Source organism: Coptis chinensis, chromosome 9 (genome assembly GCF_015680905.1).
Source record: "Coptis chinensis isolate HL-2020 chromosome 9, ASM1568090v1, whole genome shotgun sequence".
Classification (NCBI taxonomy): domain Eukaryota; kingdom Viridiplantae; phylum Streptophyta; class Magnoliopsida; order Ranunculales; family Ranunculaceae; genus Coptis; species Coptis chinensis.
The window spans coordinates 33,349,959-33,364,906 of NC_141464.1; the positions used below are offsets into that span (position 1 = coordinate 33,349,959).

General features: G+C 36.0%; 2 long non-coding RNA genes across 2 annotated transcripts; both read left to right on the plus strand.

Moving 5' to 3' along the window:
• Positions 1-441: 441 nt before the first annotated feature.
• Positions 442-1,110, plus strand: LOC147475628 (uncharacterized). The gene is made up of 3 exons (XR_015207498.1): positions 442-757; positions 867-974; positions 1,057-1,110. It is a non-coding gene; the product is annotated as an uncharacterized LOC147475628 (long non-coding RNA).
• Positions 1,111-1,944: 834 nt separating this feature from the next.
• Positions 1,945-7,079, plus strand: LOC147475629 (uncharacterized). Its single transcript, XR_015208384.1, has 6 exons — positions 1,945-2,078; positions 2,227-2,334; positions 2,439-2,669; positions 3,619-3,698; positions 3,767-3,997; positions 6,777-7,079. It is a non-coding gene; the product is annotated as an uncharacterized LOC147475629 (long non-coding RNA).
• Positions 7,080-14,948: the final 7,869 nt, after the last annotated feature.

Genomic DNA, 14,948 nt, shown 5'->3' on the forward strand with positions numbered 1-14,948 from the left:
TTGGTGGAGTGATGAGGGCTGTCGAGTGGAGCTTGGAGAAGCCATTAATGGTGGCCGAAATTGTAGATCTAGGTTGAGAAGAGTTTTAATTTACTAAGATTTGTGATTTTCGGTTTCATTAAAGTTGTATGGGTTGTTATGGGCACTACACCATAATAGGATATTTGCAACACAGACCTTTTTTGCTTTGCAACGATTATTTAGCGTTAGTAAATTGTCAACGCTATATAAGCGTTGGTAATGTTATAAAGTGTTACTTTATTTAGGTGAATTATAGGAATTAATTTCTAACGCTTAAAAATCGTGTGAGAAGTGTTGCAAATTAAAATCTTAAAATATAAAACATAACTTTGCATTCTCTCCCCTCTCTCTCTCTTCGCCGCTACACTCTCCAGTCTCCTCCCTCTCTCTCTCTGCCCACACACACTCTCACCGTAAGAACCCTAACTCCTGAAAACATTTTGGGTTTTTCTCGTCTTCGCGGATTTTCTATCGTCTAAAACCCCAAGTTAGTGAGTTAGGACTCTCGAGATTTCGATTTGGAACATGTTTTTAAGTACCGATTTAAAAATCAATTTTAGCGATTGAAAAAGCTTGTTTTTTTACCAATTTAATCAATGCTTTCTTCAAAACGAGAGCAGAGAAAAATTCTAGGGTTTTGTAAACTTGTAATCAAGAATGGGTTGTGTTTTAAATCAACTGTAGTAAAGGATGAAACTTGCAACTTCGTCAGGGTTGGGGCAGCAAGTTCAAGAAGGTAAACAGTTGTATTTGGCTCGTGTTTCCGATTAGTTTGGTGTATGAAACATCCTTTAATTGAATTATTCTGCTAAATGGTGATTACGTACTGTGGAAATTTCTAATAGGGGAGAAGAAATGTTTGAATTCAGAGCTATGGCACGCTTGCGCTGGTCCTCTCCCTTCTGACAGTTGGTACCCGCGTTGTCTACTTTCCTCAGGGACATAGTGAGCAAGTATGATGGGACATTGCATTTCTCTACTTGTTCTTTTTCAATCTATTGTAGATTTTTTGTTTAAAACTGCTTTTGAACTCAGGTTGCTACTTCGACTAACAAGGAAATTGATGGCAGTATTCCCAATTATCCAAATGCCTCAAGAATCGATCTCCGTCAACTTCACAATGTTACAATGCACGTAAGTTTGATGTTGTAGTTGACACATAAGTGTATTTGTATTGAAATATGGATAATGATTTTATCTGAAGATGATTCTTCTAATCCTCACTTATTGGTATGTTTTCACTTCCATCCATTCATTAATTTTGTTTACTTTAATTGGATCTTAATAGTACTAGTGTAGTTATTAATAATGCACCCTTTATAATTTATGTGAAAACAATCTGTGTAAGTGGCTTGACACGCTTAGCTCATGAAGGTTTGCTATTTCAACTAGAATGAAATATGAGTACATCATTAGTAAAATTATTAAGTCATTCCAGAAAGAATGTATTTGGTGAAGACTGAAAAACGAGAGAAAATAATGAGATTATTGAAGAAATGTTTAAGGTAAGTAATTTATGCAAAGAATAAATTTGATTGCTCCATATAGATGATCAAATCTGGTGCTAAACATATATTTTTAAGTTTTTATTTATTGTATTATACCCCATGTGTCTGTTTTGTTCGTTCTTGTGAAGACGTGAAATGGAAAAACAATGTAGATACCACTTGAAGTTAGGGCAAGAACTGTTCTTTCACACTATTACATTGTGAGCACGTTAACTACCACCATTATTATGAACCCATTTGCCAAAAAGAAACAAAAACTTATCAAGATTATATTGTTTTCTTAGGAGCTCAAGTTTGTAAAACAGTAGGTCACTTCTTCTAATCATATGTTATTTTTCGCCTTACCACTTGTGAGGTTTTTATTATTGGTAATTCATTCTGAAGAAATTGCTGAGGTATTTAAAAATCAACAAAGATCCTCAAATATCACTTAATGCTATGATGTAGGTTCTAGTTCAACATCCTGCAAATTTATATGCTGACAATGGCACTGCAATGGTTCTCGCAGAAAAAGGACAGTTTGACGTTTCCAAAGATATTTTTATGCAGGTTGGCTGAGTCGACTTTTCCCAGTTCTGAACATTCACGTCTAATTGAATGTCTAATTGACGTTTGACGTTTCCAAGATCCTGATAGAATTCTGAACATTCATGTCTAATTGAACTTTTGAAATCTGATTTAATCTTTGTTAATTTAGGTTCAAGAAGCTGCTAGTGGAAGCATTTTTGTCCAAATGCCAGATGTTTGGATAAATTTAGCACATGTTTATTTTGCTCAGGGACAATTTACCTTAGCTGTCAAAATGGCAAGTCAACCTTATGATTCCTTCTTTTCATTTATTATGTATATTTTATTCATCATTTATTGCTATTTGGCATACACTTATTATTTGCTTTTCGCCTTTTACAGTATCAAAATTGTTTGCGGAAATTTTACCATAACACCGACACTCAAGTACTTCTTTATCTTGCTCATTACACATTATGAGGCTCGAAAGCAATGTCAAGATTGCAAGAAGACGTTGCTTAGAGCCATCCATTTGGCACCTTCAAATTATACGCCACGGTTCGATGCAGGTGTTGCATTGCAAAAGTTCTCGGCATTTACTCTACGGAAGACAAAAGAGGACTCGCAGATGAGGTCGGTGACCCAATTTCTTTCTTTCGCCATTTGTAAGTGCACCCGGAGCTCGTTGTGTGTGCATTCCTTCCGGTTGAGCCCTATTCTGAACCCGACCTGAATTCAATTTTTTTTTTTTTTTTTTCTTTCTTTCTATATCATCCATTGAAGTAAATGTTGCTAGTGTCATGAACACGGTTATTCCTTAATTCATTGAGAGGATCGAAGATCGATTAGGGATGTTGTTGTCCGAGGATATCATATGCCTCTTTGGTTGCAGATTTATGTTCTTTGTTACTTTTCTCGTAAGGGTCTAGCGTGTGTCTTTTTATTAGGCAACTTAGTTTATGAGCCAAACTCGGTGCTTGACAACTTCCTCTTGAAAGCTTCTTGTTCCCAAATTGCTTGCTCCAATTGTTCGGCTTGACATGATGGATCGAGAAAGATCAATATTGTCATTCCAATTTTTTTCCAACCCGATTGTAGTTGTTTCAGGTTGGCTGTGATAGCAAGTGAGATAGTGGTGAGAACACTTAAATCGATGACTAGCTTTTCCAAATGTGCATCTTAGTTAAGTTTCCTAGAAAGAGTAAGACCGGGGATGTCTCATTTGTGATTATTTAAAATGAAATGATTCTATGGACCATATCTACTGCTCTGTCTTAATGTGTCTGTAAATCTTTTGGGATGACAGAACCTGCTTTGAGACAAGGAGATTCAGTCTATCTTGTGGGTTTAAGTAGAAGTTTGCAGGCTATATCTAGAAAATCCCTGTGCTGCTTTGAATGTTGGTTCCGTTGACTACCCACGCTATAGAGCAACAAACATGGAAGTTATTGAACTTGATACAAGTACTTATTTTTCCATGTCTTGGATTTATCTAGGTGGCTGATTTACTACGATAGTTACACTTTATGTTTTTCTTTTCTATGATTAGTTTCATATTGTTCTTATTTTCTTTTTGTTCCAGATTTCGGTAGTACATTCTCTGGTGTGCTAACTGATGACCGTGGAAGGGTTCAAGCAATTTGGGGAAGCTTTTCGACTCAGGTTTGTTTAGTGCTACTTCTTTCTCTATGATACTTATTGGTTGGAAGAGCTAACATACCCGATTGTAGCTAAAATACGGTGGTAGTACATCTGAGGATCATCAATTTGTAAGAGGGATTCCAGTATTTGCAATTAGCGAAGTACTTTCGACCGGATAATTTCTACGGTGGTAAAGGGACTGGACTGATAAATGGAATCAAAAGGCCAATGCTTCTTGTTAGAATATTGGTAGTTGAACTCTATCCGATTAATCGCTTTCAAAGGCCGGGGAGTTTGGACTAAGCGATGATTGGGTTCAAGTATGTTTTCATCTTCTAAGCTGTTTCCTTTTCCTTTAGAAATTCATACATATTTCAAGCGTTTTCACCTTTAGTATCGTTTACCAAAACGCTGATTTATTGGTTCATATGTGGGAGAAAAAAGTACATGGAAGCCAATATGCTCATAGTTCAAAGCAGCTAGAACAAATTCAGGTTCGAGATAAATCGGTGTTTTGGACTAAAACTATATTATTTATTTTGTCTACTCTTTACCTCCAAATTGTTAGATACCATTTTGAACTTGTCTCGATATGAGTTTTTGTAGTTTGTAGCTTCATCAGAGAGCGTGGTTTAGTACTTTGTATGTAGTGGTGAATTCTAGTGGATAAAGTTTTGGGACTAGTTAAGGTGGTATTGTCTTGAAAAGATTTTGTGGTGGGGATAGAGTTAATTAACCATATAAAGTATTGCACCCATGCAAAATCTATTAGGAGCGGATTCTATAGCATATTTTCGTGGAAACTATGTTCTCTTTCTATAATTTACGATATCTCTGGCACCTCATATGGTGCATTGAGAGAAAAGAATAGGAAGTTGGAAAACATAAGTAAATGGTATGGACCACACAGAAAATTTGTGTGTGTGTGTGTGTGTGTGTGTGTGTGTGTGTGTGTGTGTGTGTGTGTGTGTGTGTGTGTGTGTGTGTGTGTGTGATGATGTATGCAGCTACATCACAGTTAGATGCAAAAATTATGCTTTTTGAATTATTTATTATTGTAATTTTGTGTTGCACTTGAATAGAAATACTTTTACAAGTTACAGTTTTCCCTTGTTTGGATCCTTCATTCCTTTTTTTTTTTTTTTTCTGAAAGTTGAATTGGATTTTAACTAGTTAAGGGATTCTGTGTTTACACTATCTCCAGGCCTGTTTAATTGCTTAGATGGTTGCTAGTTAGCCCTGATTACCCTAATTGTTGCAGAAACTATTAGGCACTATCATTCTGGAGTTCGCGGGTTTGTAGAGGAGACGGGGATGGAACAATGGTCTATTACTTACTTCCTTACTCGGTTCAAGCAAAGGATTCCAAAACTAATTTTAGTTACGTTGGACATGAGTTTCTTAAATTACGCTTTCAAAGTCCAACAATTTTTCTTAAAGTTGCTTGTGAAGGAGATTGGTTATTACCAATTATTGTTGGTATGTGAATACCGACCTTGTTGCACCTTTACTCACTTCTTGTCATATTGGTATATTTTTGAAACTTTTTCTTCTATTATCTTTTACGGCATAATTTATAAAACTAAGTAGGCCTCAATTGACCCACCTGGAAATGTTGATAAGAGCTGATCTTTGTGTGGGGACAGTCACACCTGATATAGACAAAATCACATAGTTAACAGTGAGGATTGAAATTTTGGACATTGTAAACTTTTATCCATTCATCATATTTTTTTGTAGTTACTAAAAAAAGGATTTCCAGATGATCCCCATGGTCGTGTTATCCTTAAGAACCATTATTTTGGCTTTGAGAAGTTTAGTAATTCTATTTGTACCGTTTGGTCCACAATCGGTCGGTTTGCTTCAATATCGGATAAGGAAGTAGTCGGGGGGACTTTTGAGCCGCATAATGGTTAAACTTCTGAAGGTGACTCAAGGAGCTGTTAAAGCAGAGCTGTCTACAAACTCCACTTCCACGAAGATTGAGAACTCGGCAAATGGAAGTTCTCCGTTGCCAACTTTGCAACTTTTAATTAATAATCTAAATTGAAGCTATTAATTGGGATTGTCTTGATTGGTGGGCAGTAAACTACTTGAATTGGCGGGAACTGAGATATCAAAACTTAGAACTAATGTTCTCAAATTTCAAAGAATGAGAATCGGCTACTTGCTCAAACAAATGCACGGATAACAATAGTCGGTTATGCTTTACCCCTTCTTTTTACTATATGTCTTTGGATTACTACATTTGGCGATGGATGTAACTCTACTTTTTATTTGATTTTTGCGGAACGCACTCGTGATAAAAGGGGTAAGCATTTAATGTTCTAATTTCTCTTTCTTTGGATTACATGCTTTTAAGAGATGGGTTTATTAATTTTGTATTTTTCATTTACAGATAAAAGTTCTCGGCATGAGCTTGCTTACTGTAAAGGAGCTTTGCTTATAATAAAGGATGTGGAACTTCGGTCGGTCTTGCTTATTATACCCCTCCTGTTTTTTATGCTTTTGGGATCACTTGCCAATATTGTGTAGTCCCATTAACATAGAATGCTTGTTTCACGGGGAGAAAGTAAAGAAAGAACCAGGTCAAATGTCTCAAACAGCTAAGGTATTTGTGATTTTAATAGAAATTAAAAGTTGCAACAGCTACGGGTCGATATAAACATTTGGTGGAATCATAGATACATTTGCCAACTTTGTATGGGAACCTACTTGTTGTTAATGTATTCAATGTTCTTTCCCATGTTGTTTTGTTAGTTTTCTTTTACCTACATTGGTCGTGATTGCAAATGTCTCGGATAAATGCTATAAATGCGACAACAGAGGATGACTTGCCTAATTCTAAGTGTGGGCGAGACCGTGAAGAACCCAAAGGTAAGGTTTTCTCCGGCTAGTTGTATGGCGTTTGTAGTGTTATCTATCAAACATGTTACACTTTCGGCCAAAAGTTCGTGTCTTCATATCCCAAGAGTTCGGTTTGTTGTTCAAATTTTATTTTTTTTTCATTCCAACGTGCCATCCTTGGTAGTCCGCGGTGTTTTAATTTTTCTTTGCATTGTTATTTTCTAATGGCTATTCATTGTATTGATAATCCAGTCGGAGAGTGCACAAGGAGATGCTACTGCTAGAGCGATGGGTTGAGGGTGTGGCGGGGCAGGTTTCTGTGGCCGTGGAAGGGGAATGCAAAAGCGTTGAACTTTTTGGGTTTGAAGATGCCAAGGACTTCCTAGAGTGAAAGGAAGATTTTGAAAGCAAGGGTAGTTTGTTTCGTGGGAAGTTTGCTTTCTGTCCTTAATTTTGTTTGCTTCAGTTTGGAGTGAGTTTGTAGCTATATATATATTTGTCTAAACCATTCTTGTATTCATTGGATTCTTGTATTCATTGGTTATTGTAGATTTAGCTGGTCTCGCTACAAAATATGAGAAATTAATTTTTTTTTATTAGCAACCCATCAGCAACGGTTTATAACCGTTACAAATGAATTTTAAATTATGGAAATTTCTGTTTGCAACGCTTTTTAAGCGTTGCAAATATTTCCAACACTTTACCGACGCCATATTTGCAACGCTTAAAAAGCATTGCAAAAATTATTAGCAACGCTTTTTTGCCGTTGCAAATAGCCTGTTATGGTGTAGTGGGGGAGTAAAACCGCGGGGTTATTTTTGGGTGATGATTTGGAATTTGTGGTGGCCGGATTTGGGCTGCTGGTGGTGGAGGAGCCTGTTGGAGAAGATGACCGGCTGGGCTTGGGCCTGGGTCGGTTTCTCTTGAGGCTTGGGCCCAGTTTAGTCTAAAGTTTTTGGGCCAAACCCCATATTTTATGTTGGGCCAGTTCATTCTAATATTTTGTTTGGGCCCGGTTTGTTTTAGTTGTTTGGGCCAACCTCTTATTTGTTTTGTTGGGCCGGTTTCAGTTCTATTTTTCGGACCGAACTCAGTTGTGTTTTGGGCCAATTCATTCTAAAGTTTTTGGGCCCGTTTCTAATATTGTTTGGGGCCAGTCCATAGGACTTAAAATAGATCTACTTGGGTCTTTAAACGTTTTAGACTTTCGGGTTCTAAGGTTTGGGCTTGGCGGTTAGTACGAACCATGACCTTAGCCATGAGCCCATGAACCATACACCTTTGACCTTAGCCATGAACCATGGCTATGACCCACGATTTGTCGAACATGGAAACGACGGTTTGACTTTGACCATGACATGTTGAGTTTGACCTTGACCATGATGTGTTGACCTTTGACTAGGACCGTTGACTTTGACTAGGACATGTTGACTTTGACCCGGGCGGTTTGACTTTGACCAAGACCTGTTGACTTTGACAAGGACCTGTTGACCTTTGACCATTGACGGTTGACTTTGACTTTGACCGTTGACTAGGAAATGTTGACTTTTCTAGTTTTCACACGTTTGTTTATATTCATTATCTAATTATGATTTGACGTGAGTAGTGTGTAAAGCATATATATATTGGGCTTTGATTGTGGATTGTAGACTGTATAATTGTGCTACATTTTATGTTGTAAATGGTATGGACAAATTAAATGTGGAAATGCTGTGGAAGCTGATATAAATCAAGTTGTCATTATCTAATTAAGATTTGACGTGAGTAGTGTGTAAAGCATATATATGTTGGGATATATATATTAAATGGAATAGTTTTAGAGACATAAAGGTATTAATACTCCATTATTATATATGTGAGATGCTACTATGAGGTAGCACAGTATTGGTGAATATTTGCCCACGGGAGTGTGGTGTAGTGCAATAATATATTGGCACGTGAAAGTATGAAAGTGGTTATGAGATATAATTGAGATATTTCTAAATATTATGGCTTAGTGCAATAAGGTAATTGACCTGCACGTGATATAGTGGATTTATTATGAGTCATTAATGTATGACACTTGAATAAATTACGTAACGAAAATCCTAGAACCTGACTACCACAACTCATGTGATTGGCCCTTCTGGTGTTTCAGTTAATCTGAATGGCCTTCGGGTGGCCCTTCTGGCGTTTCAGTTAAGCTGAATGGCCCTCCGGGTGTAGCCGAATAGTGGCTTGATTATTCCGTTCGCAAAATAGAACGATGACGCGCGATATTTTATGCCGAATAGTGGCATTACTTACATAATTGCTTCCGTGTGAGGATTTACCTGGTGTGCGGCATCCCGCTCAGGGTGGTTACTCACGGAGTGGTTCATTATGTAAGGGGAGGCATGTGGATGTACATGTTCGGCGTTGGGTAGCGATTGTGGTAGCCAGGGAAACTAGGTAAGACATAGATATGACGTGATTTTAGGGACACGCAAAGAAAACCTTAATTAATATAATTATGGTAATATGTTTGTTAATGATGTATATGTAGATAGATAATTATATATGGTTTTGCAGAGGGTGGGTCAAACTAATTACTTGGGCGAGACGACCCACTCGTGATTGAGCATGAAATGAGGTGCACGATCTAATATGTTTGTTTGGTTATTTGTTTAGTTGAACCCTAAGGCCTCGATGGAGGAACTACATGCCTTATTTATTATGTGTATAGTTTGTTGTGTGGTTAGTGGGAATTCGATTGGAGGAACTACCTGCCTTAATTATTATTCTTAAGGATGTTGTATTTGTCGTTTGAAAGTTAAGGAGCCTCGGTGGAGGAACTAAGCGCCTTGTGGATTGTGTTTATATTTGTATAAGTATATGTTGTTTTAGGGCTACTCACAAAGCATTGTTTATAATGTCAACCGATTGGATGTTTGCTTATCGGGTGTGTTCATTAAATGAACATAGTTGATAAGTCTTGACGAGTTTAGTGATGAAGAAGATTGGTTCTTTGCTTGTGGTTTATGCGTTAGCATTGCATCTCGGGATAAGTTTTGTTTTCCTCGAGGTGATATAGATTTTCAGTTGAGATAAGGTTATTTGCATTTTCATTTGTAAATTGTTTTTGGTAATGAAGATGACTGTTGTTTAAGTTAAAATTTTTATTGGTTTTAATTATCCGCATATTTTAAAACTGTTTATGGGTTTTTGGGAGTGGAGAGTGCGTCACACCTCGGAAATCGAAGAGTCGGGGACAAATAATGTTTTTCCGAATTCTGTCGAAATTCGGGGTGTGACAAAATATGTGTGTTTTACTCATCCAAATAGCTATCAAGGTTTAACTAGTTTTTGAACCCGTCCTACGAACGGGTGCCGATATATGAAATTTTAATAAATATCCATAGGAAAAAAAAATGGTGCACAAACACACTCAATGTCGCCTATATCAGAATAATCACTTCAATAACTACTATGCCAATATTATTATGATATATCATTAATATAGTGAAATAAATAAACTTGTAAGAAAAAACATAAGATAAGAAACTTAAATTCAATAAGGTAAGACATTGCTATTTCAAGTCTGGATCTGTTTAAGATAATTCCTCCTTATTCTATATATATTTAATAACAAACAGATTCATCCTACAAAATCCTTGAATAACATACAATATAGTACAACAAAAAACTCACTTACTGGAATGGTGTGCATTCTTTGCTAACTGATGATGTTCTTGCTATCCATAACCAATTAACTAACTGCTTGAAGAGTCATTGTCAGAGTAACTCCATTATGTTTAATCTTGTCCATATTACTGACCCATTTCAGCTATAGTCATCCACTTGCAATGTTAGATAAAGATTCAACCCTTGCTTATGATCAAAGATTATATTTCTAATGAAAATAAGAGAAACAAACCAACATAATCACATAAATGTAGTGACTCGAGACACTTGAACTATGATTATCTAGTTGATAAGCAATATAATTTCAAACTCGAGCTCAAATTCAAAACTCAGGTTATACCAAATTCAATTGATCACTTACTATTGTCTGAATATATGCACGTACCAAGTACCTTAATAAGTTAATAACCGTGGGACGTCATTAGGTTTTCTATTGAAGGTATTTGAAGTCTCACCACTATCTGTGTAGAACTGTAGCATGTAGAAAATAGAAGCAGATCATAAACCGTGGCGTAACAATAGTTCTAGAACTCCACTTGACATGCCTAAAGTTCTCAACGTAACAATAGTTCTAGGCATCCACTCGCCGCATGACATTGCTAGTACCTTCAATGTCTACATCTCTACTTCACAAACAAACCTTTAATTTCAATTACAGCCAAATCAAGACTATCTTGTAAAACCTAAGCCATTATTTACGCTGTCCCAAACTCTTTTAAGATTGTTTGTGCTACACCTGAGTCTTTATACTGCTTCCTACTTACATAACATCAGAAAGAAACAAAAGTGATGCAACAGACTTGAAGAAGCCAAAACAAACTACACATGCCAGTGGCCCTTAAGCAACTCCAAATAAGTAAGCCTAACTGGCAATAAAATCTAAATTTTCTAGAAACTTCTTCACCAACTTTTGCTTCAACCATACAGAACTCAGTTACAGCCTTAACTTTCGTCATTGGCTGTTGCACTTAGGTGAGTATTTTTCAGTACTAATTGTTTTTATTATACCTGAGAAACCTTACTTCAATGAACCTAGATATGAAATGACACATGGTAAGAGAGAGGGTGAAATGCACACCCAGAATTACAATGAACCATGATCACCATCCTATATAGGAATTCATGATAGATTTAAAGAGTAACCTATATTACATTAAATAAATCAAACTACCAAAAGATTATTCAAGAACTTTTCAAACCCAATTAATTTCTCAAGTATTAATTGATAAATAAACTACAATACCAACTATGCTATGTTTGAATAGTGAAATTCAGACATTGTGAATGTTTGAAGAATGAACCTTTATGGAGAGCTGGATCCCCTTTGGAGCTAAGCAGAAGGGAAGGACTCTATGTTACAGCTCGCAACTATGTGCAAATGAGTATGAACATGCTTAAATAATAAGACCAATTACAATGGCATCTCTATGTCGAATTACTCGAACTCGGAGAACTTGTACCGAAAACAACCCCTAATCTCATTTACCCAGACAAACTTGTATTGAAAACAACCCACCAAAGATGCCGTGGCATCCCCAAAACCACCACACTATTAAAACTAATTATTGATAGTTCTACCAATACCAATTCCAATACAATCATCCTCATTATAACAAAATTAAAAATCAAACTCAAAATCTCACCAACAGCGAGTTCACTAAGATGCTTATTGATAAGCACCCAAAAGTGTATTCCCTATTAAGACATATAAATTTGGTTAATTATGTGTTTAATAATCATGAAATAAATATGTTTTCATACTTTTGCAGGTATTCGCAGTAAACATGAAAATATTGATTAAACCTGCGATAAAGCACGGGGAATGACGTATATATGAATTCTTCCAAATCCGCACAGAAGCATCAAACTTCCGAAGCTCCTACCTCTTGAACCAGGACTCCGAATGCAACAAGTGAGCTGCCCAGACAATTAGGGCAATGAACTCTACGCATAGGCGGGAAGTTGTAAAATTGCCCAAAGATCAGACTGCCACTAGACTGCACATGGATCCACTATGCGGGCCCACAAGATTGGATGAGTCATCAATCATGGAGCATGTCAAGACAAAAATGACAAATTATTGGTGCAAAGTTGACACATTGTATGTAATTAATTAGATTAGGTGTTAATAGTGAAAAAAAAGGCAAGGTGTCACTTTGTTTTAATGTGGTGGATAAAAATTAAGTAAATGTGGTTTGATATTTCACGTGGGAGGAAATGAGATTTCTCTCAAATGGAGAAGAAAACAAAACAAGGGGGGGACACTCCATTTACTCCCTTGACTTCTTTTCCTTACCTTGTATTATTTTAGTTCCTTAGTCTTAGATTTTTATTAAGTTTTTTATTTTGGTAAGAAAAAGGTTGTAATAGTTTTAATGGAGGAAACTTTGGTTTTCTTCTAGTGGAAAATAAATCAAAAGCAAGTGAGTTTAGATAGTTAGTTTTCTTCTTCTTTCTCTTTCTCTCTCTTTTTGTTACATTCTACACTTGTAATCCTTTATCCCAAGGATCATGAGCTAACTTCCTTTTTGGGGAGTTAATAAAACTTATGTAAGGGAAAATATAATCTTTGTTGTTTGGTTTGGTAAGTTGTTTAGGAAGAACAACTAGACCTACATCCTATCCCAAAATGATAGTTGGTGTAGTGTCTAGTTAGGGATCAAAGTGATGAGCTTAAAGATAAGTCATTGCCTTGGTTCCACATGCTAGAATGTATGAGCTTAGAGATGAGTCATACATGTTAGGGATCAAGTTTTCTTTTATTAGGACTTGTCTATGAGTTCTAGGAAGAATAAAATGAACTTATTAAAATCAAACAACAAAAGTTATCTTCACATGAAGAGGATTAACTCTCCACCTTTGCTTTTAGTAAAATTGTATTGTGTATTAGTTGCATGATTTTTGTAACTTAATGTTTTTTATTTTTGTGTAGTAAAGAAACCAAGTATTTAGCATTAATATAATCATATTTAAACTTACTCACTAGTTCCCTAAAGAGTAAAACAACCAAGTTGTAGTTTGTCCTAAGATTTAGGTTGGTTCAAATCCTTACTCCAAACTATATGAACACGAAGATCGTGAGTAAGGAAAATCTTTGAATTTGCACTTTTGCATAAAAAGAGATTCAATTCTCTAACATAAAAAAGGTGAACATCACTTATGTTAAAAGGACATAGCTCTAAAAGCTCACATGTACTGGAGTTTGAAACCTTTAACCCTGAAATTGATTTCAAAAGCTCACATGTACTGGAGTTTCAAACCTACAATTACTGAAATTGGTTCCATCCATGAAAAGTATAGATAACTTTTTTTCGTAGATTGGTGAAAGAAGGGACATAAGTGCCATACCCTCAGTAGCATCCCTCAACAATGGTGGGAATAGCTGCGATTTCTGGGAAAGGCTGAAGGGCCAATACAGAGAGAAATGCATATGTATCAACTTCATACCTGAATCATAGAGAATCATAAATGAAGAAAATTTTATGAGATATTTAGATAATTCATAAAAGTGTGAAAATCGTCCTAACCAAGGGTAATAAAGAAACTTTGCCTATTCTGGAAGAGCTTGAAGATCTATTAGAAAATGAAATAATGCATCTATGCCAACATCAATTTCATAGATGTTGAAGATACAACATGACCACCAAATATAGTTCGAAAACTTGAGAGAGAATTTAAATGTAACCTACTCCTACTAAGATTAGTAACATCTTCATTACTTATATTAGTTATATGCATGTTAATTTAACTTTTCGCAAGGAAGCATATCACTTGCTTGGTTTGAAATTGTACATAACCACTTGTTCGCATACTCGTTCCATATAGAAGTTAACTATTCAATTGGAATATGCTTTATTTTGTGGATGAAGCTACTGTACCTTTCCACACTTCTAAAATCGCCTAAAACTAAAAGATAGATTATTTGTTTTAAGACACTTACATCAAGTTCACAGGGCTAAAATTGTCACTCTAGCCTTGAGAAGTCCACACTTTGATTAAAAAAAATCACCTCTATTAATTGGAGTTGTGGTTCGCAGAGACAATACTAATATATGACTTTCAAAATGGTTTAAGAGTCTTCAGGCCGAGGCCCAAAGCCCTTCAAGTGCACACAAAAAGAAATTGTTCTAGGTTCAAATATGACCGATCTCCCTTTGCAGGCAATATATTAACAGAACACGCCTTATCAACAGCTGCTCTTTCAAAGGATTTAGTCAAGCTAAGGCTGCAACTCTACTCCCCTTTTGGAACAAAATAAATGGGTAACCTAGATCATTATATGCTAAATGTACTGAAAAGGACTACATATATATCCCACAATTATTCATTACTTAAGCTCAAGTTAAGTTATTTGCATTGTCTAGGCGTCCTTTGTGCTGCCAACCTATTGATACTTTGTTTCCAATTTCATTCCAAAGATACTCTCTCTCGAACTCAGTGCAAATTTGTCAAAAAATGACAAAAATACTTCCCCTATTTTGTTAATGAAGCATTACACTAATAGAAAACACCAAATCAATACGTTACCAAGAAAGCATTTTGACTTGCTTGGAAAATCCTAGCCAATTCTCTGGGCTAAAGAACATGTGATGCACTGATACTACATTGCCTTTTACTGTATTGGTGAAGTACATATTACAACCTGCCCTTACTATTTAACATATACAAACAATCTGCGTTCTACAAAAACATTGGAGGATCTCAGATCGACTTTTCGATCTTTGGGATCCGGAACTAGGCAAGATGTCGCCACTTTGACTC